Source organism: Amblyomma americanum, chromosome 1 (genome assembly GCF_052857255.1).
Source record: "Amblyomma americanum isolate KBUSLIRL-KWMA chromosome 1, ASM5285725v1, whole genome shotgun sequence".
NCBI lineage: Eukaryota > Metazoa > Arthropoda > Arachnida > Ixodida > Ixodidae > Amblyomma > Amblyomma americanum.
Genome location: NC_135497.1, coordinates 299,983,671 through 300,006,657, shown reverse-complemented (window position 1 = coordinate 300,006,657; position 22,987 = coordinate 299,983,671). Strand labels below are relative to the sequence as shown.

General features: G+C 47.0%; 1 non-coding gene across 1 annotated transcript; it reads right to left on the bottom strand.

Annotated features, from left to right (window-relative positions):
- Positions 1–21,512: 21,512 nt before the first annotated feature.
- Positions 21,513–21,605, bottom strand: TRNAL-CAG (transfer RNA leucine (anticodon CAG)). Its single transcript has one exon. It is a non-coding gene; the product is annotated as a tRNA-Leu (tRNA).
- Between the last annotated feature and the right edge of the window lie 1,382 nt (positions 21,606–22,987).

The following is a 22,987-nucleotide window of genomic DNA, read 5'->3' as shown; positions in this document are numbered from 1 at the left end:
CGAATTCCATGAGAGTCTAGCGGAAATTTTTTTCAATGTCCTTTACAAGATGTCCCAGAAGTATACCCCCTCCCAAAAATGCAAAAAAACGTTGGTCTATTGTTTCCGGTTGTTTACAGATTAAACATTGTGATCCCCAAGGTAGAAATAAAAGCTTCGTCTCCAAAAATTTCTTTGCTGGTAGTGTTCCAGTATGTAACTTAAAGAAGAATGTTTTTGCACTTGGCGGCACCTGCATCGCCTTCACACGCTTAAGTACGTCGCGTCCCAGGCCTCCACTGTATACGGCCCTGTACATAGGTTGTGGAAGAACTACATCGCACAAATCCATATACAACTTCTTCTTGCTAACAGAAGACAAATACTCATACGAAAAACGAACAGATAGGAATCGAACACTCGCGAAAACCTCTCCAAAGTAACCAAAAATACGTCCCTATAAATTTTCGGTTGAGGCAACAAAGTCCGGCAGTGCATTTCCGAGCTCTAATTGACACACAGTGCACAAAAACGGATCGCTTACATCATGCACAAAAGAAATCTGCTTACAATCTGCCGCAGAAATAAGTGCCCCAGACTCAGGCCACCGTCCTTGACTCGCCTAAACAAATTCTTCCTGCTGGATCGTTCCCAGCCTGCAGCCCACACAAAAACGGCAAAGATCCGGTGCAGTCTCTGTACGTTCATCCTTGCCCAATGCAGCACTTGCATCACGTACCACATCCTAGACATAAAAAACAGATTACACACTGTGGCCCTTGCAAAAATTGACAGATGTTGCCCTTTCCACCTCTCCGCCTTTTCATGCGTGGCTTGCGTCTGTGCTCTCCAGTACGATTCGCTATCGCGATAACCGTCTAGTGGGACGCCCAAGTACTTTACTGGGGTCGTCACCCAGGACATGTTTGCAAAATTGTTGTGCTTCGTTAGCCATTCTCCGTGCCAAAGCCCCAGGGACTTTGACCAATTCACTTTACTGCCGGTGAGTTTGGTGAATTCTTTTACGCATGCCACAGCCTCAGTTACACCTTCCCGAGTCACTGTGAACACTGGGACATCATCCGCATAGGCCAGCAGCTTAACTTCTGCCGCTTGCAGCTGGAAGCCACGAATTTTTTCATTTTTCATGATATTCAAACACAACTTTTCGATGTAAATGCAGAATAGAATGGGGCTAAGGGGACAGCCCTGGCGCACCGAACGCTGCAGGAGAATGGGGGCCCCCAAACTCTTATTTACAATTAATCTCGTCGTGCAGCTTCGGTACACCAAGGCCACTCCCTCGCGAATAATGGACACTGCATTTACATGGTCGAGTATGCAGAACAGGAATTCGTGCGATACACAATCAAATGTTTTCTCAAGATCTAGCTGAAGGATGGCTACACCGCTATTTGTTTGATCACAACATTCAAGCACACACCTTGCTCTATGAATATTGGTAACAATGGAGCGTCCCTTGATCCCACACGCCTGGTCAGGACCGACTATACCATTAATAACTGACTGTAGTCTACGGGCTAGAATCTTCATGAAAGCTTTATACTCTACGTTTGTGAGAGCGATAGGACGATATGCTGTGACCTGCTGTAACTTTTCTGCTTCATCATATTTGGGAATTAACACTGTGTGGGATTTACCGTAAGACTGAGGCAATTCATTTACTTTCTAGGGTTCATTATACCCTGCTGTCAGTATTGGCACTATTTCGTGTTTATACGCTTTGCAAGAAATTGGAATCAATCCATCAGGTCTAGGAGATTTTCCAAGGCTCAAATTTTCTATCGCATGCTCGACCTCTGACGCAGTTATCGACAGCTCCAACCTTTCTTTCTGTTCGTCATTTAATCGCGGTTTCTTCTAAAAAGTTTCTTCTAAAGCGCGAAGAAACTTTTCCTGGAATACGCTCCCATCCACTTCTTGCTTTGCAAACAGCACCTGATATATTCAAGAAATGCCTGCTGGATAAGACCGCTTTCTCCAGATAACGCCCCACCCCAATCAATCTTTTCAAGGTGGTTTCGCTGAGCATGCGTTTTTTTTTATTCCTAGCGTTCGTTTTGACTGTGTCTCCCCAGAAGCTACATCTTGCGCCCTTGCCCGCAGAAGCGCGCCACGATAGCGTTCTTCTTCGAAGAGTTCAATATTGTGTTTTATTTTTTCTTATGTAGTCCATCCATTTTCCAGGCTCTTCGCTTTCTTTTTCGAGAAGTCTAGCCACTAAAGATCTTAAATTGTCTTCCTCCCGCTTCTACTCTTGTCGCATAGGGATTGACCTTTCGATCGCTGCCATTTTTATTTGTTGTTTGCAAAGTTCCCACTGCATTCATACTTTCAGTTCCTCGCTCGTTTCTAATTTGCCGATTTCTTCGTTTACTTTCCTGCTAAAGATGTCATCTGTAATCAGCTTAATATTTAATTTCCACATCTCCCCAGAAAACTGATTTCCTCTTTTCTTTGTCCCTATCCCACACTCCAGTAAACAATGATCAGAAAATGATACCGGTACTACACTGTAGCTACTGCATTTTAAAATAACGTCCGGCGAAACATAAATGCGATCTAGCCGTGCCTGGCTTGACCGCTGAAAATGTGTGCACCTCACACAACGCGCGCCTTCTAAACATTCCGCCACATCATCGAGGTTGCACGTCTCTAAAACTTCCGAAAACGCCTCAGTGCTTCTGTCCCTAAACGCCCGTGCACTGATTTTATCACAACCTCTCAGGACGCAATTGAAGTCACCCATGAAGATCAGGCATTTCTCACAAGTTAAGTACTTTTGTAGGTTTTGAAAAAAAAAAAACCATCCTTTCCTCTACCGAATTTGGAGCGTACACACAAATGATGCCCCAATATGTTTTGTTGTACAGGAAGTCAACCAAAACACACCTACCCGATGGACACACCATATATTTCTGAACCTCAAGTCCCGGTAAGTTCTTAACAAAAATGACACAGCCCGCAGACGTGCCTATAGCGTGGGACACTAGTGCAAAAAACCTAGACGTGAAACGTCGCACCATGTTCCCGGTGTCATCTTCCCCGTCAGTTTTCGTGTCCTGCACTGCCAGGGCGTCAATGTCATACTCAGTTAAAATGCGGTATACCTGGTTCTGCTTCTTCTTGCTTGCCAGTCCCCTGATGTTAACTGTACCGAATTTTATGGGGGACGCCGGAGCCATTTTCATACAGAAGAAAGAGGCCAGGAACATGGTGCTTACCTGTCCCGTCTAGCGCGTGGCTAGACGACGTCTTTCACACCGGAGCCATCCGGTGCTGGTTCCAGGCCTGGCCGCGGGGGCGGTCTGTCGAGGGCTCTCCCCTCCGTCGACACATTAGGTCGTGGTCGGATGGAAGGCCGCCGTCCTTGGGTCGTTTTTTGCCGGCGGCTCCTCGACACTGGGGGCTGCCGCCTTGTCTCCATCGGTTCCGGTCTGGGCGTGTGGCCGCTTCGGTGGGGCAGAACCACTGGCAGTACGGGCGCCGCTCTTGTCATGGTTCTCCTCGTTCGGAGTCGCTGGCTGGGTTTCTTGGAGCGCTGGCTCGGTTTCTTAAAGCGTCGTCACACTTACTCCCTCACTCGACGCCTCCATCTCATTCCTCGAGGATTCTGCCCCTTCAGGTTTCCGCCCGGCATCGCTGCTGGAGGGTCCCGAAGAGTCCGTCGCGCCTGCTTGATTTTCGGGTTCCCTTATGCCTTTTGCAGATTCCTCGGCCTCGGCTACGTCCATCAGGATAGTTAGTTATATTGATTTTAATGGCGCAAAAGCAACTGAGGCTATGATGCGGCAAACACACGGTTAGAGCTTTTGTTAAAGGTTACACTTTTTATATCTAAAATTTGTTTAAAACATTGGCTTCTCTGAGAAACTTAAAAATGCTCGAAAAATCAACCAGTGCTTCATCACCCAAAAGTAACATGGGGTGTAGTGGGATGTATTCATTGTAGAATGTTGTGAAATATTTTTTCCTCCGTTGTTCCAGTTTTGTGCATACAATTAAAATGTGGTTTACCGTGAGTTCATCGCCACACATTTCGCCGAGAGGTTTGTCTTTTTTGTCAGTAAGAAGTTGTGTGTAAGGTGTGTGTGTCCAATGCGTCGTCGACCCAAAATAACTTCTGTAAAACGTTCCTGGTGTTTAGATGATCTTCATTCTCCCAATACGGGTTTTATAGAATGTAGTTTATTGTTTGTCTGTTCTTCCCATGCAACCTGCCACTTATTCCTAAGTTTACTGTGCAATAAATTAGAAAAATTCCTCTGTGGTATGTCAACTTGTTTTATATGACCAATTCGAGCTTGTGCTGCGCAAGCATCTGCTCTCTCATTACCTAAAATTCCAACATGGCTAGGGACCCAGAAGAATATAATCTTATGTTTTTGCTTTGTGATATTAACTATGTTATGTATGATTTTTCCTATTATGGGTTCAGCAGCATTTGAGAAGTGCAGCGCTTTGAGCATACCGAGTGAATCGGTGTAAATGATCCTATTTTTATGTTTTGTTTTACTATTTGTTCTACGGCTACAAAGATGGCATCACACTCCGCAGTAAATACCGATGCATACTGTGGCAATCGTATCATTTTTTCATTTTTTCCTTGAATTACTGGACTTCGGACATGACTTTCTGTTTTTGAGCCATCAGTGTAAAATTCAGTGTAGGTGTCATATTTTTCTTTTAGTGCAAAGAACTCTTGCAGTATGTGCTCGTGTGGCATTTCCTCTTTGTTTACGTGTGTCAGGGTGAAGTCACACACCGAAGGGAGGCTGTACCATGGTGGCAGATATTCATGTCTTTGTGCAATATTCGGTAGGGTGTCCAGCACTGCTAACTCTTCACATTTATCTTCAAAGCGCATTATTAGGGGCCTGATAAAATGTGGTTTATTACTGAATAGTCTTCTAGATGGGCACTTGGTAACAATTGGATAGCAGAGATGTTTAGGAAGAGAACGGGTTTTTAGGATGTACGTACATGTAAGTGTGACTCTTCTATCCTCTAGTGTGGGCTCATTAGCTTCAACGTAAAGACTATTTACCGGGGATGTTCTATATGCTCCAGTTGATAGGCGCACGCCAAGATTATGAACAGGGTCCAGTCATTTCAAGTAGGATGCTCTTGCTGAACCATATACTATGCACCCGTAGCGCACTAAAGAGCGATATATTTGTAATAGGCATGCTCTATCGGACCCCCACCGTTTTCGCGAGAGTACCTTTAATACATTGAGGGCTTGGGATGCTTTCTTTTTAAGGTTGTTAATGTGTGGTAGAAATGTACGTTTCTTGTCAAAAGTGACGCCTAAAAATTGATGTTCCTGTTTGACTGGCAGTGTGGTTTGATTCAAGCACAGATTGGGATCGACCTGTAGGCGTCGTCGCAATGAGAACAGAACAGCTACTGTTTTTTGAGGGGAGAACTTGAATCCATTTTTCTCTGCCCAAGCAGCCAGTTTATTTAGTGTGATTTGTATTTGTCTCTCGCAGGACAGTATGCTGGAAGAAGTGTATGCTATCTGTAGGTCATCTACATAAACTGAATACATTACGGACTTGGGTATTACTTTGGCCAAAGAATTCATTTTTACTATGAAGAGTGTCGTACTTAGAATGCATCCCTGGGGTACGCCATTCTCTTGGGTGAATGTCATTGACAGAGTTGCTCCTAGACGGACTCTGAATGTGCGGTTGGTGAGGAAGTCGTTCAAGCAGTTTAGCATCCTGCCGCGGATCCCTAGCTCTGCTAGGTCATGGAGGATGCCGAACTTCCACGTGATATCATAGGCCTTCTCCAAATCGAAGACCCCGATACAGTGCTGTTTGTGGATGAATGCCTCTCGGATGGTGTTTTCTAGGCGGACAAGGTGATCAGTGGTCGAGCATGCTTTCTTAAATTCACATTGATGTACATCTAAGAGTCGACGAGATTCAAGTGTGAAGGTCAGTCTAATGCTTATTATGCTTTCGAAAGATTTAGCAATGCAGCTGGTGAGGGCTATCGGTCTGTAATTGTTAGGACTTGTTGGTTGTTTTCCGGGTTTCAGAAAAGGTACTGTTATTGCTTTCTTCCACTCCTCAGGTATATACCCAGTTGTCCATATTTTGTTAAAGAATTTCAACAATGCCTGCATGGCAGCCTCGGAGAGATGGGCGAGCATAGTGTAATGCACATTGTCTGGGCCTGGTGCTGTCTTTTTACCCGAAGAAAATACCCTATTCAATTCTTGGAGTGTGATGGGTTGGTTGTAGTCCTCGTGCATACCTGCTGCAATTGGAAGTTTTTGTTTTTCTGATATTGCTTTGTGCTTCTGGAACGTGTTTGTGTAATTGAACGAACTGGAAACTTCAGCAAAATCTCACCCAGTAAGTTGGCCTGTTCCTCTAATGATGTTTGTGTCCCAGGTGTAGTCAATAGAGGAAGTGTGAAAGGGGTATGGTCACTACTGAATCTACGAACTTTTTCCCACATCTTTTTTGAGGTTATTGAGCTGTTTATTGAGGACACATATTTCTGCCAAGAGGATTTCTCGGCATTTCTTCGAATGAATCGCGCTCTGGCCTTGGGCCTCTTAAAGGCAATCAAGTTCTCCATTGTTGGATACCGACGCAGAGAGCCACAAGCTTTATTTTGTTGTTTTTTTTTGCTAATGTGCATTTTTGTGTCCACCATACTTTATGCTTTTTGTGTACGAGTCCAGTTGTTTGTGGTATGACTAGTGTAGCGGCCGATATTATGCATGTAGCAAACCTTTCGTTAATTTAGTCCATGGTGAGGTCTTCACAAAATTCTTTTTTCTAGTGTGGCATTAGCTGTAAAAAGTGACCAGTCGGCGAGGTGAAGTTTCCAGCGCCGTGGTCTGGTGGGGATGACTGGAGTAGACGATGAGAGGCTGATGATAGTAGGTAGGTGATCACTTCCCAGAGGGTCATTTAAAACATCCCATTTAAAATCATTAAAAAGCGATCATGATGCGAAAGCTAAATCGAGAAAGCTCATTTTTGCCGAGCTTGGGCAACAATAAGTGGCTTTTCCGGTATTTAAAAGACAGATATTATTTGAGAGGATAAAATCTTTGATTATTTGTCCCCTTGAGTCACATCGTTCGCTTCCCCAAAATGGGGAGTGAGGGTTAAAATCGCCAACTACCAGATATGGATCCGGCAGTTGATCAACCAGGCCTTCTAAATCTTCGATTGTTAATGTGATGTGCGGGGCAAGATATACAGAACATACTGATATTGTTTTGTAGGTAACGACGCTAACTGCAACTCCCTCAAGTTTTGTGTTAAGTTTAATTTCTTGAGCAGGGACGCCGCTTTGAATGACAACTGCGACACCACCCGATAGTCTATTTGACTGCTCGCGATCGCGTCGATAAGTTTTATAGTGTTTTAAGATATTCACATGTTGCGGACCAAGATTGGTCTCCTGAAGGCACAAAGCAATGGGCAATATTGACCCTAAAATATGTGTTACGTCACTGTAGTTTCTCAGTAATTCTCGACAGTTCCATTGAATCACAAAAGTCATGTTTGTGTTGTTGAGTGGGAATGGAGCAGACAGAATTTACTTTTCTGGGCCCGTAATTAGGGGTCTGCCTTTTTTTCGCTCGAGAGAGCTTTTCCGCCGCTTCAAAGCAGACGGACTGGGAGTTATATCCATCACCTCAAGAGAGGTGCTGGAGGACCGCGAAGCCGCGGATGTCTGATTTTTAGGCCTCCCCCGTTTGTGGGAAGTCCTGCGGGAGGCCGACCCATTGGATGGATCTCCTTGTTTTGGGGATGGCACAGCAGCTTTTGCTGTCTCTGCCTGGGGCGTGGGTGGCTCTGCCATAGGCTCACTGAGCGTGGCCTTGGCAGATGCCGGAGTGCTGTGTGGCGCACAGCCCCTGCGCACCACATCAGCAAAGGTTGTTTTTGCAGAGAAGGTGAAAGTGTTCTTCGCGTGGAAGAGTCGTCTCGCTTCCTTGAATGTGATGTTTTGTTTTGTTTTCATTGTAATGATATCTTTTTCATTTTTACATGTTTGACTTGACCTTGAATATGCTTGGTGATCATCTCCGCAGTTTGCGCAGCAAAATGCTGCTCCTTCACAGTTATCGGAAGCATGGTCTTTTGAGGCACATTTAGCGCACGTTTTGTGGCCACGACAACTCTGTGACCCGTGTCCATATCTTTGACATTTGAAACACCTTCGTGGATTTGGAATGTAATGGCGTACATTTATTTTCAAATAGCCTGATTCTATGGATTCTGGAAGTGTGCTGCAGTTGAACGTGAGGACTGTGTTTCATTGGGATTTCTTTGTCCTCTTTTCTTATCTTTATACGGTGTACGTTTATGACGTTTTGGTCCTTGAGGCCTTCCAGCATCTCTTCCTCAGTGAGGTGGATAAAATCTGTTTCAGAAATCACACCACGGACGGTGTTCAAGGATCGGTGTGCAGTGATAACACAATGTTGTCCCCAATTTGCACTTGGTTAGAAAGTTTGGAGTATTGGACGATGTCTTTTAGTTCAAGTAGTAGGTCACCATTGGGAATGTTTGACAGTTTGTAGCCAGGACCGATGGCATCAGTCAGACCTTTTGAGACTAAGAATGGGGACATAGTTCTTGCAGTTTTTTCTGTTTCCTCACTCTTTTATGAGAGCGATCAGGTTTTGAAAGGGGGGGAGCCATAAAAAAAGTTTGGTGTTCGGCAGCGGTGCTAGCCGCCCACCACGGAGCCCATCCTGGGGATGGGACAGGCGCCTTTAAAAAGCCCTGCCCACACCAGCTATACACCGCCACTATAACCTAATACGGCATAACACAGGGTTGTCAGCCACACATGGCTAACCCTCGCCGCCTATGAAAAGTGAAAAACCGAGAAAGGAGGAGGGGACAGGAAAGTTGTAAGAAAGAGATAGGAAAGTGAAAGATGGAGGGCAGGACAGGAAAAGGCGACTGCCGATTTCCCCCGGTCGGGCCAGGCCGGAGGTGCCGTCTACAGGAAGGTGGGGCCAAAGTGGTGTGTTGCCTCCGCCGAGGGGCCTTAAAGGTCCAAACACTCGGCATCGGCTCAACCACCAGGATCCCCTTTTCCCCGTACACGGCGATGCCACGCACGGCGAGGCGCGGGTGCTCGGCTCCGTGGTGATGCACGGTTCACCATCATCTCCCTGCGGGAATAACCCTGCGGATGCTCGGGAACCCGCGGTGTCGCCACTCACCGGCCCCTGCAAGCTGCAGACGCCCCCCTGCGGGGCTCGCGTCCATCAGGAGTTTAGCAGAGTCGTCTTTCGACACAGCGCCCGTAGCCACCGCCTAAGTGCGGCAACAGTCGGTATCCGCGTGACCGTGCCGCCGACATTTCGTACAGCGGGGAACTTTGCATTCACGCCGCACGTGGCCCGTACCGTGGCAGCGCAGGCACTGCATTGGACGTCCAGGCGCCACGACAAGAGCCAACTCTCTGGCGACGCGTACATGGTGTGGTAGGTCATCCACTTTCAGACCGGGCTTCAACTTCAGTAGGACAGGTCTTGTCGTTGAGCTCTTGTCATTGACGCCTTGGATTCGCCACCGCTCTCGCGTAAAGTCGGTCACTTTGCCAAATGCCGCTAATGCCGTCCGGATGTCGTCGCCGGCCACACCGTGAAGCATCCAGTGTAGCCGCAGCTTTACCTGCTGGTCTTCCGGGTCGATGATGAGGCAGCGGCGTCTCTTAACTTGCAGCTCATTGAAGGCGAGCAACTTCTTTGCTGCCTCCGTGCTCCGCAGGGTGACCGCCCACACATGGTTGATATGGCACGCTCCCAACGCGCCCACATTGGGGGGAGCGTACCGGTCTCGGGCAGGGCGTCACGGAAATCCTCGACCCGAAACGGTTTCGCTCGCACGTCTCCGTGAAGAAAAACCGTGTTGAAACCAACACGTCATGTTGTCAGTGTCGGCAAAATGATATGGTTATCCTTATCTTCACAGTCATCAATCCTGTTTCCGCGGCCGTCGAAGGCCGCTGTCGCCGCTCCGATGGAACCCATGATACTGCGATCCGATCAGCTGGGCTGCCGGAAACAGAATGCTGCGACCTGAACGCAGCGCCTTGGACCGCTCGGTCATCCTGACGGAAAGGTGCGGCAGCGAAGCGAAAGCAGCGCCAAACCTTTGTTTCGTGCCTTGATAAAAAAAGGCAAGCAACCTCTGTCAGAAGTGGGATTCGAACCCACGCCCGGTGTATTCCACTTCCGGACGCCGAAGCGAACGGACGTGCTATCATGTGCTCCGACGGAGCGGTGTCAGCGGCCGTTGCCGGTCGCGGAAACAGGTTTTTTGCTGCTTCGGAAAAAGATTACCAGGTCGTCTTGCCAACGCTGCTAACAGGAAAAATTGTTTTCAATACCATCTGTATGCACGCTGATCCGAAGTACAGGCCTTACCGTGTCGAAGATTTCCGGGATGCGCTGGTTCGTCTAGGTTTGCTCCCCGAAGTGCCGCCTTTCGGGGCGTACCAGATGAACCATGTGTGGGCTGTCACCATGAATAGCGACGAAAAAGCTTTTGACTGCCAGCGATGTTAAAGTGAAAAACAGCCAGTGTATACTCGTGGAACCGAACAACGAAGACCTTCGGCTTAAGATTCACTGGGTGCTGTACGGCGTCCCTGACGAGGATGTGCACGAGGCCCTGTCCCCGTACGGAAAGGTGACGAACGTGACGAAGGAAAGGTGGAGGGCTCAAGGCGTGGTGGACAAAGGAACCACAACGCGTACCGTCACCTTGAAACTGAAAGCCGGAGTCAAGACAGACGACATTCCACACCAGCTGAGGATCTCAGGTGAGCTCGCAGTTATTGTTGTGCCGGGAAGGCCGCCGCTTTGCTTGCGGTACGAGTCGACCGGACACATTCGATGGGATTGCAAGGTGCGACGCTGTAGCTTGTGCCGTCGCTTCGGCCATAACGAGGGGCAGTGTGTGAAAACGTACGCAAGTGCGGCGGGGCCTGGAAAAGGTCATGGTTTCACGGAGCACTTAATTGATGAGGCGGATGCCGAAGAGGCGTCAGGAACCCAACGGGGTCTCACAGAAACGGATGCGGTGGCCAGCTCGTCTCATTCTTCTGAGCAGGTGCCTGAAAACCGTGAGAACACTGTTCAGGCACCACCCACCGTACAACATGCTCCTGCACGGGAAACGAGCGAACGAGAGAATTCCTTAGGCGACGGTTTGGGGGCCATTGCCAGGGATGACACACGCCCCATGGACGCGAGTGAGGACGTGTGCAGCGGCGGTGCGGTGAAGCGTACTCGTGAGGATGACGGCATCTTGACATGTACTTCAGGAAACTCCGAGAATGAGGAACCGCCCGTAAAGACGGTCCTAACTCGGCGCCCAAGCTTCAAGCCAAAGCCTACCATCCCACCGGAATGGAGACCTGCGGGAATTACGCCAGAGGTGGAGCTACCAGCGTTACCAGCGTGGAGCTAAGAGGTGTCTGTGGCGTCGGTGACAGGGCCGAGGCACCTAAGCAGTTGCCGAGGCGCCAACCACTAGACCTTCAGAGCGATGTTTTAGCACAGGGGACGTCTTTATTCGCCGATGAGCTAAAGGTGAGACCATGCGGCTCTTTTCACTATTTGCGAACATGGCAGCAAATTCCATCACAGCACTGCGTGTAGCCACTTTGAACGTGCGAGGGCTGTCTGCGCGGCGTAAGCAGTATCAAGTGAGACGTGTTTTTTAGAAAATAACTTGGAATTAATTGCAGTGCAGGAGACGAAGGTTGAAAGCGAAGAGCTGACGAACCGCATGGTCGAGCCTTTTAGCGAAAGATACGGCGTATGTGTATGCTATGCTGTTGGGCTTCGGGAGGTTGCGCATTGTTTGTTCGCAAATCCTTGGCTGTTCTTTTTGAAGAACTATGTGTGAAAACGGTAGATTCATTGTATGTGTATTTTCTTTGTCAAATGTTGAGTGGCGTATTACCCGCGTTTATGCGCCAAACAGAGAAAAACGTAGATTGTTTTTTGCAAATGTAGGGCCTTATCTTAAATGTGACAGATACGTTATTTTTCTTGGAGACTTCAACTCGGTATGCAGAGCCGAAGACACATTTAGTAGGAATAACAGGGAAAAGTGCGAATAACACGGGCGACAACAGATATCCCTGTCTCACAGATGAGCGCACTTGCAGGCTATCAGTCAGGTCTCCGTTCACAATTATCCGTGTTGTACAATTGGCATACGCCATTTTGACGCCGCCTGTTTATTACGCTTCCCATGTTGGAATGGTGTAATATCGCGAGCCGCACATGATGCGAAACACGGTCAAACACTTTTGCGAGATCGATTTGCATTATCGCAACTCGCTCAGCCAGTGCGTCACAGCATTCAAGCACACTTCGCGCTACGTGTATGTTCGTGACGATGCTTCAACACTTTATACCGCAGCTCTGATCTGTTCCAACCAGCATTGTTATCACACTGTGCAGTCTATTGGCCGGAACGTTCATGAATATCTTGCAGTCGACGTTAGTGAGGTTTATCCGGCGATAAGACCCCACTAGCAGGCGTTTTTCCGGTGTCTCAGTTTTGGGAATGAGAACAATGTGCGAAGGTCGTAAATAAGAGTGGTACATGACTTTGCTCATAAGATTCCGCGATAACCTTGAGCTGAACATGAGCTATCATTGTTTTTCAATCTCTATAAAAAGCTGTCCCCAAGCCATCAGGGCTAGGTGCCTTACCAGCTGGCAGAGCGTCTATTGCGGCCTCTATTTCTTTCACGGAAATCGGTTGTTCCAGGCGCGTTTTAACTTCGTCATCGAGCTTTGGAATTAACGGCAGAAATTGCGCTTGAAAATCACCACCTAGAACATTGCGCGAATGGCCAAGCAGTTCTTAGAAATGATCGACAGTGACGCGTTTGAAAACTGTGCTGGTTGTGTTGGGTTTTATGGCACATAGGCAGCTGAGGCCATCATGCGCCAAGCTTAAGGAATAGAATTGGTCTTCTGTAGAATGATTACGAATATGAAAAATCGTTGGCGGCGTAGATCGACTAAATATATTGAACTGCCTAGTGAATATGAAAAATCGTTGGCGGCGTAGATCGACTAAATATATTGAACTGCCTAGTAAAAAACAGAAGAAGAAATCTGGAAATTGCTAATGGTAAAAGCCCCAGAGAAGGTCAGGTAGCCTCAGCGGCTATCCTTGGCTGGGGAAGGATCCTGAGGCTCCCAAACAATCAAATAAAAAGTCTCAGCCTTTTTCTTAGGAATAAGAGAGTGGCTGAGGTGGGGGGGGGGGGGGTATCATATAATAAAGGGAACAAGTGGTTCAAAATTTACAGTTTTTCAAGTACCCCTGCTTCTTTTAAAAAGCTAAAAACGGAAGGTATGTTAACAATGGCATTATCGTCTAAGAGCAGTGCTGGATGAAAAGGAATGCATTCATTATAAAATTGAGTAGAATACTTCTTTCTTAGTGTTTCAAGTTTCACACATGAAAATAAATTGTGATTAACTGTAAGATCATCTCCGCATTCGCAAACAGGTTTTTCTTCTTTTGTTAGCAGGAAGTTGAGCGTAACGTGCGTGTGGCCTATCCGGAGACGGCATAAAATCACTTCCTTCAAACATTCCTGGTGAACACATGATTTAAATTCACCTAAAACCGGTTTTACCAAGTGTAGTTTATTATTTACTTCGCTGTTCTATGCCGACTGCCATTTTTCTCTTAATTTACGCTGTACTAAATTTATGCGATTCTTAAAAGGTATATTTACCTTTTTTTATTTCCTGGCTACGAGCTTTAGCAGCGCAGAAATCTTCCCTCTCGTCACCTCTTATTCTGATATGACTGGGTACCCAGCAGAATTTTGTTTTGTCCTCGAGCTGTGGCTGTTACTATCTTGTGTATGATGCCACCAAAAATCGGAATTACTGCATTTCTAGAGTGCAGAGCTGTAAGTATACTGAGGGAATCTGTGTAAATAATAGTGTTGGTGAGGTTTTCGTTTTCTATTTTTTCTACGCCCACACAGACTGCGTAACATTCTGCAGGGAAGATGGATGAGCACTGTGGAAGTAATATTGCTATCTTTGTCTTCCCTCGGACCACTGCGCTACCTACGTAAACGTCCGTTTTGGAACCAACTGTATAAAACTGCGTAAAACTACTGTATTTTTATTCGAGTGCAAGGAATTCTAGTACTGTATGTTGTTGCGGAGTTTGTTTTTTATGGAACTGCGTTAGGGTGAGATCACAGATTGCGGGAAAATTGTACCATGGAGGTAGTGGCTCTCGTCTCCGAGCAATGTCAGGTAATGTATCTAGTACGCCGAGGTTTTGGCACATGTCTTCAAAACGCAGGAGGACTGGCCTGATAGCGAGCGGTTTATTGGTAAGCAATGTTCTAGATGGGCACTTTGTGACTATTGGGTAACATAGGTGTTTGGGCAGTGAACGGATTTTTCAAATGTATGAGCATATGAGCATGGTTTGTCTGTAAGTGACGGTTCGTTAATTTCTACATAAAGACTATTTATGGGCGACGTCCTGTAAGCACCAGAGGAAAGACGCAAACCAAAATTATGTATTGGATCTAGTCGTTTCAGGTACGAAGGTCTCGCTGACCCATAAACTATACATCCGTAGTCTTAGGTAGAGCGTACCACGGAGCGATAAATTTTTAGAGACATGTCCTGTTAGCGCCCCAGCGTTTACGTGACAGTACTTTGAGTATATTTAGGGATCCGGAGGCTTTCGTTTTCATTGCGTTTATATGAGGCACGAGATGAAGTTTTTTATCAAAAGTTATGCTTAGAAATTTGTGCTCATTTTTGGCGGGTATCAGTGTTCCGTTCAGATGTACTACTGGGTTGGCTTGTATGGCTCCTTTCAGCGAGAAAAAGATGGCGACAGTTTTCTGTGTGGAAAACTGGAAACCGTTCTGATCTGCTCATGTAACTAATTTGTTCCTTGTAAACTGTATTTGTCTCTCGCATGTTGCTACGTTTGAGGATGTGCATGCTATTTGGAAATCATCAACATACACTGAATACAGGATGGATTTTGGGATTGTTTTACTTTTGGAATTAATCTTTACAATAACAAGTGCTGTGCTTAAAATAAACCCCTGGGGAACCCCGTTGTCTTGAACGAAGCTCTTGGACAGGGTTGATCCAAAGCGTACTTGAAATGAGCGGTCGGAAAGAAAGTCATTGAGGCAGTTAAACATCCTACCGCGGATACCTAGGTCGACCAGGTCGCGGAGGATCCGAAATCTCCAGCTTGAATCAAACGCTTTCTCCATATGGAAGAAAACGGCAAGGCAGTGCTGTCTGTGTATAAAAGCTTCTCTTATTGTGTTTTCGAGACGAACTAAATGGTCTGTTTTTGAGTATCTTTTTATAACCATATTGATGGACATCAAGAATTTCGCGGGATTCAAGGACAAATGTTAATCTTGTATTAAGGACACTTCCACAGGATTTCGCGAGACAGCTTGTGAGGGCTATCGGCCTATAGCTACTTGGGGAAGTCGGTGGTTTTCCATGTTTCAGGAATGGCACTATGACGGCTTTCTTCCAATGCTTAGGTATTTTTTCTTCTGTGAATATTTTGTTAAAGAAATTCAAGAGTGCCTCTATGGCAGGCTGGGAAAGATGGGCAAGTATTTTATAGTGTATCTGATTGGGTCCTGGAGCAGTTTTTTTTTGCCAGCAGACAGTACAGTATTGATTTCTTGGAGTTTGATTAAATTTTTGGTTTGCATCTCCACTTGTTGGAAGTCTTTGCTTTTCGGCAATACTTTTGTATTTCAGGAATGACAGCGTATAGTGAGATGAACTATAGAGACTGCAGCTAAGTGTTCCCCCAAAATGTGTGCCTATTCCCTTTGCTTGTTTGTATGCCAGGAGTTGTCAAAAGAGGAATCGGGAACGGTGAGAAGTTGCCATTTAATTTCCGAACCTGTTGCCACATTTTTTAATGTTATTTGACAGCTTATAGGTGAAATGTAACTCTGCCATGAGGCTTTCTCGGCACTGCGACGGACGTACCGAGCTTTTGCTCTTGCCTTTTCAAAACGTATGAGGTTATCATGTGTGGGGTACCTGCGAAATTTTCCCCAAGCTTTATTTTGTTGCTTTTTTGCTTCCTTGCATTCCTTTGCCCACCACTGTTTTTGCTGCACCACTCCTGAAGACTGAGGAATAGCAAAGAATGCGGCAGTAATTGTAGAATTCGTGAACATTTCATTTGTCTCATCGATACTGAGGCATTCTAAAGCTATATCTTCTAAATTGGTTTGTGCTCTAAAAATTTCCCAGTCTGCTAAATGCAGCTTTGGAATGATTTCTGGTACGGATGTCAAACTTATTAACGGAGGAAGGTGATCACTGCCATATAGGTTGTCGATAACATCACATTTAAAATCGTTAAAAGCAGATGGTGAACTAAAAGACAAATCTAAAGAGCTCATATTGAATGAGGTTGGAGAGCAATGTGTGGCCTATTCCGTGTTTAAAAGACATATATTGTTTGTGAGAATAAAATCTTCGATTGTTGGCCCCCTAGAGTCGCAGCGCTCGCTTCCCCAAAAAGGGTAGTGAGCGTTAAAATCCCCAACTACGAGATATGGCTCTGGAAGTTCATCTCTCAGTTCTTGTAAGTCACAGATAGTTAAAGTAAAGTGTGGTGGAATGTATACGGAACAGATTGTTAGTGTTTTGTAGCTGACGATGCTGACTGCTACCGCCACAAGTTTGGTTTTGAGCTTGATTTCTTGAGCAGGGACGCCACTTTGAACGACAATCGCGACGCCTTCAGGGAGTCAATTAGCCTGCTCTCGATCGCGTCTAAAAGTTTTATAATGTTTTAGGTTATGCACATGTTGTAGACATAGATTGGTCTCCTGAAGACATAAAACTATGGGCAACATTGACCCTAAGGTATGTGTTGTGTCACTAAGTCCGCATAACTCCTCCACAATTCCACTGGATTAAAAAAGCCATGTTGATGCTTTTGAGAGGAAATGAAAGGTGATTTACTTATGTGGTGGGCCCGTTATGAGGGGCCTGTCTTTTTTTTCGCTCAAGAGAGCTTTTCCGCCGCTGTAAAGCGGGCGGACTGGGGGTTAAATCCATCACCTCGCCAGAGGTACTGGAGGACCGCGCAGCCGTGGTTGTGTTAGTTTCAGGCCTCTCCCGACGGGGGGAGGTCCTGTGGATGCCGACCCATGGACCGGCGCTCCATGCTTTGGCAATGAGAGGGCAGCTTTCGCTGACCCTGCCTAAGGCGTGGATGACCCTGCCATAGGCTCTGTGAAAGCGGCCTTGGCAGGTGCCGGAGTGCTTTGTCGTGCTACGCCCCTGCGCACCACATCAGCGAAGTGTTGTTATGCTGTGAAGGTTGGTTGGTTTTTGAGGAAAGGAAATGGCGCAGTATCTGTCTCATATATCGTTGGACACCTGAACTGCGCTGTAAGGGAAGGGATAAAGGAGGAAGTGAAAGAAGAGAGGGAGAAAGGGATACCGTAGTGGAGGGCTCCGGCATAATTTCGACCACCTGGGGATCTTTAACGTGCACTCACATCGCACAGCACACGGGCGCCTTAGCGTTAAGCCTCCATGAAAACGCAGCCGCCGCGGTCGGGTTCGAACCCGGGAACTCCGGATCAGTAGCCGAGCGCCCAAACAACTGAGCCATCGCGGCGTGTGGCGATTGAAATGAAGAGTGTATAATCAGACTAAACGTCATTAAGGCGAATGATTACAGAAATTGATGAAATAACGTAGGAGTATGTGTTTGTAAGCGCAAAACACCTCCTCGCTTCTTTAAATGAAATGTTTTTCTTTGTATTTATGGCGATTATCTCTTTTTCTTTCTTCCAGGATGGACACGCCCTGGAGTATGCAGCATGGTCTCCGTCACAGTTTGCACAGCACGGGGCTGCGTCACATCCATCAGAATGGTGATCATTCGAAGCACATTTTGCGCAAATTTTGCTACCGCGGCAGCTGTGTGAGCCATGGCCGAACCTTTGACAATTGAAACATTTGCGAGGGTTGGGTATGTATGGTCTTACATTGGCTTTCAAATATTCCACGTCGATTGTGTCGGGCAGTGTGCTGGTGTTGAACGTGAGGATCAAGTGTTTTGTGTCGATTTCCTTATTGCCCTGCCGGATTTTGATTAGGTGGACATCTATGACGTCTTGGTCCGTGAACCCTTCGAGCATTTCTTTTTCAGTGATGTGAACAAAATCATTTTCGAATATTACGCCTCAGACAGTGTTAAGAGAGCGATGAGAAGTCACGGAGGCAGAAATTTCCCCTATGGACGTTAGGTTGGAGAGCTTAGAGGGTTGGACATTGTCACATAGTTCGAGCAATAAGTCGCCGCTGGCCATTTTTGAGAGCTTACATCCAATGCCTAAGGTTTCAGTTAAGCACTTTGACACAAGGAAGGGGGATATCCTTGCCTTTTGATCTTTTTGTTCACTGTGGATCACGTGATATTTGGGGAAAGTTACTTTTCTTTCTTGAAAGAATCGTCTACCTCGTTCCGCCCTCTTTTGAGAGAGCGATCTTGTTTTGAAAGTAGGGGAGCCATAAAAAATTGTTTTTCCACCCACCACAGAGTCCAACAAGGGGACGGGACAGGAACTTGATAGGAAGTGCTGCCCAAGCCAGCTGTACACCTCAGCTATAACCAAATATGACGCAAATCAGGGTAGTTGGTCACACAAGGTTAACCCTCGCCTCCAGGAAAAAAGGAAAAACCAAGAGGTGAGTAGGAGATAGGAAAGTGAAAGACGGAGAGGAGGATAGGAAAATGAGGCTGCCGATTCCCCCCGGTCGGGTCAGGCCGGAGGTGCCGTCTACAGGAAGCTGGGGCCAAAGTGGGGTGTTGCCTCCACCGAGTTGATAACTGTGCTGTCAGCCGAAATGTCGTTCACGTTTCTTCTTGTGACGCGAGTACCGTTTCTCGTCCGACAACGCAGGATTTGTTGGCGTTTATTGGGCCCACAGCTTCTCGGAACGAGAACGAATAACTGCGGCACTGTACCTGTCCGCATCCAGTCTTTCTAGGCGAATGTTGATGTCCCTTAATTTTTCACGGCATGTACCAGGTTGGACGCATTCTATACCTGTAAGGAATTGAAGTTGATAACGAAGCTGCGTTTCGCTTCATTTCTATTCATGCCGCAGTGCACTGCTTCTTTCGATGGCTTTCATTTTAACTACCTATTTAAATTCCTCCCATTCAACACCAACGTTTACCGGCTGCGTCACGAGTACCATCTTTAGCTGCTTTTCTACATATTTAGCAAAACCCTCGTCCTTCAACAATTTCGCATTAAATTTCCAAAGGTCCCAATTGCAATGCTTTGTTTTTTTTTCACCAAAGGTTGCAATCACAAGGCAGTGGTCACTGAAAGACACTGGCTTAACCTCGTACGTTGTACATAGTGGCACAAGTTCAAGTGACACATACAACCTATCCAATCGTGCATGGCTACTGCGTTGGAAATGGGTGTATTGAGGATGAGCCCCACTTATGAAAAGACTGCCAATATCTTCTATGTTGTAATCGTGAACTACTGCGTTCAAGATTTCCGCACTTTTGTCGCGCACTGGAAAACATTTTACACGATCTACCTCATGACAAACAGTTGAAATCACCTAACACTATCACTTTTTCACAATCTAAGTAAATCAGGAAACTTTCAAACAATTGTTTCCTCTCTGACTCTACATTCGGAGCGTACGCACAAATAACTCGGAAGTTTAGACCAAGATGCAGAAAGTCAACAACAAGGAGGCGGCCACTTTGACAAGAATAACTTGACTGCACCGTTATTCCGACATTATTGCGCATGAAAAGGGCACAGCCGCCTGCAGAGTGGCACACGCAGACATCAAAATGTAGACGGAAACCGGAAATTATACGATCTGTCGCTCCTTGGCTCTCAATTTTGGTTTCTTGAATAGCTATTAAGTATAGTTCATTTTCTAAGAGGCGACTAAGCTGACACTGTCGCCTTCTTGCTCCGAGGGCTCGTACGTTTAAAGTCACTACACGAAGTGCTTCTGGAAGATGAATCGCTACTCGGAAAGAAAAGGGACAATGCCCTATATTGTCTACTCTCACACTAAGCACTGCGGCCCCCACACCCTAAAGCGGGCTCAAAAGCACAAAACTACGGAGGCGGTTTCCCCGCCTGCCGTGAGTCGACCGGAATGTTCGGCCGCGGTTTAAATGTCGCTCGCCTAATACCTGGCGTTTTAGGAGGAGGCTCGTCACCATCTCTGAGGTCTTGCTGCGCCTCAATGCTTGCGCCGTCATCATGCGCATGCTTTCCGGCCACAAGACTGGTTGCTGTCGGTGGAACATCAATGGGCTCAGCACCAGAATGGGTGACACTCACTGTTGATTTCTCTGGCGCTGCCGCCACATCTTTTGGCACAACGTCAGCTTGAGCTGTAGGTCCCATCGGCTGTCCAGGCGTTGTTCCATAACTGGGAGGTGCCTAAAACTGTTCGGCTTGAGGAATAGTAGGCGTAGTCGCCTGCGCTGCTGGAACACTCGCTTCTTTCGATGCATCCTCTGCATCTGCCTCATCCATGAGAAGTGAAGACGGGTCCTCACTGTTCACGGGCTCTGCGACGCTGCCGTACGTCCGAGAACACTGGCCCTCCTCGTGCCCGAAGCGACGGCAAGCACCGCACCGTGGTATCCGACAATCTCGCTGAATAGGCCCAGTGCCGCGGCAGCGCAGGTAAAAGGGAGGCCTGTCTGACACGACCACAAGCGCCAGCTCTCCGGCTAAGCTCACCTGGTGGGGCAGGTCGTCCAGCTTCACGCCGGCGTTTAACTTAAGGGTCACCAGCTTCGTAGTTTAACCCCTGTCAGACACGCCTTGTGCGCGCCATCGTTCTCTAGAGACGTCGGTCACTTTCCCAAACGGCGCGAAGGCAAGCCGCACTTCTTCGTCCGGTACGCTGTGAAGCAGCCAGTGCAGCTTCATTCGGGCATCACGGTTGGCGGGTTCGATCACCAGACGTCGGGCACCCTTCACTTTGAGCTCGCCGACGTTTACAATCTTCTTCATGGCCTCAGCGTCCTTAAAGGTTACCGCCCACGTATGGCTCATGCGATAAGCACCTAGGGCGGTAACTACCGGCAGGAGCGACAGCGGAGCGAGCCCATCTCGAAAATATTCCACTCTAAGGGCGCACACTGATGTCCCCGTGCAGAAACAGTATTCAGAACAAAACGCCCTGTTGGCAGACTAGTAAGCACGAATTGGTAATCGTTGTTCGACGCGAAATCCATGTTTCCGCGGCCAGACACGGCCGCTGTAGCCGCTCCGACGGGGCCAGTCATTACACGTCCTCCACGCTCGGTGACCGGAAGTGCAGTGTCTCTTGGCCATCCTGACGGAACGGTGCGGCAGCGAAGCGAAAGTAGCGCCAAACCTTCGTTTCGTGCCTTGATAAAAAAAAGGTAAGCAACCTCTCTCAGAAGTGGGATTCGAACCCACGCCCTGTAGACCGGACTGCGACCTGAACGCAGCGCCTTAGACCGCTCGGCCATCCTTGCTTTTTTTCTTTATTGCATTTTGACAAAGGGTACATACAAATAAAACATGTCAGCAACATTTGTACTGACACGGTGAGTTAAAATTTTTCGGTTCAACCAAGTCATCAAGCATATTTATCCATGTTGGCTGATCAGGCAGTGCCCGATACACTTCCCTCAGACTTCTGACACCTTCAATGAAATGCTCGCGTGGAGATCTCACAACTACATCCACATTGTTGAATTGTGTCTTTGTTTTCCATAAACTATGGAGGCCAAGGAGCATAATAGTGTCATAAGGGATGTCCTGTTTTCATACCGGTAAAAACCTGATGCTATGCGGATGTAATGGTAAGTCTTTCTTTAAAGTTCTTTGAAACACATCCCAGAAAAAAATACCATGCCAACAATCTAAAAACACGTGATCAATTGTTTCGAGTTTTTACACAAAAAACAGTCTGTAAACCAAGGGACAGTGAGACCTGTATCATGCATCCATGTTTTTACCGACAGTGTGCCTGTGTGAAGTTTAAAGAAGAAAGTTTTTAAAGATGGGTACACTGGCATTCTTTTAACCCTTTTGAGCACATCTTCTCCTGGGCCTCCACAATATGACAAACGGTAAATGGGTACAGGGAGCATTGTTTATATTAGATCTTTGTACAGATTTTTTCTAGAGACGCTGGAGAGGTACTGCATTGAAAATCGCACCCGTAACATCCTGTACGCAAGCACAACTTCGCGCAGGTAACCTCTCACGGTACCACGCATTTCTTGAACCGAGCATACTACAAATCCTGGTAGCAATCGACATAAACGAACTTGCATAAAAGTGCGAAGAAAAGTGTCGTTCTGGTCGCGAAGAAACAAAGCGAGACACGATTTGTCGTACAAATAAATGAGCCAGACCGAGACCTCCTCTCTTCACGGGCATGAATAAGTTTGTTCGACTGGTTCTTTCCCAAGTCGACGCCCAAATAAAAACGGTAAAAACCCTGTGAATCTTTTGAATACTGATCCGCGTGGCGCCCAATACATTCAAGGCATACCATATCTTCAAGATGAGAAACAGGTTACACACGGTGGCGCGCGAGAACATTGATAGTTGTCGCCACTGCCACGCACTGGCCTTTTCCTGTGCCATTGCCGCCTGTTCACTCCAGTATGGTTCGGGTCTGCTATAGCAATCCAGCGGCACGCCAAGATACGTCGTCGGAGTAGTGGCCCATCGAAGTCGAGAGTAGCAGTCTGGCATTTCCTCCCAGTCACCATGCCAGAATCCATAACTCTTCTCCCAATTTACTTGCGCCCCGGTGCATTTGCAAAACTCCTCAACGACCGCCGTGGCTTCACAGGTACTCTGTCTACTTGAGCAGAACACAGCGATGTTGTGAGCGTAAGCC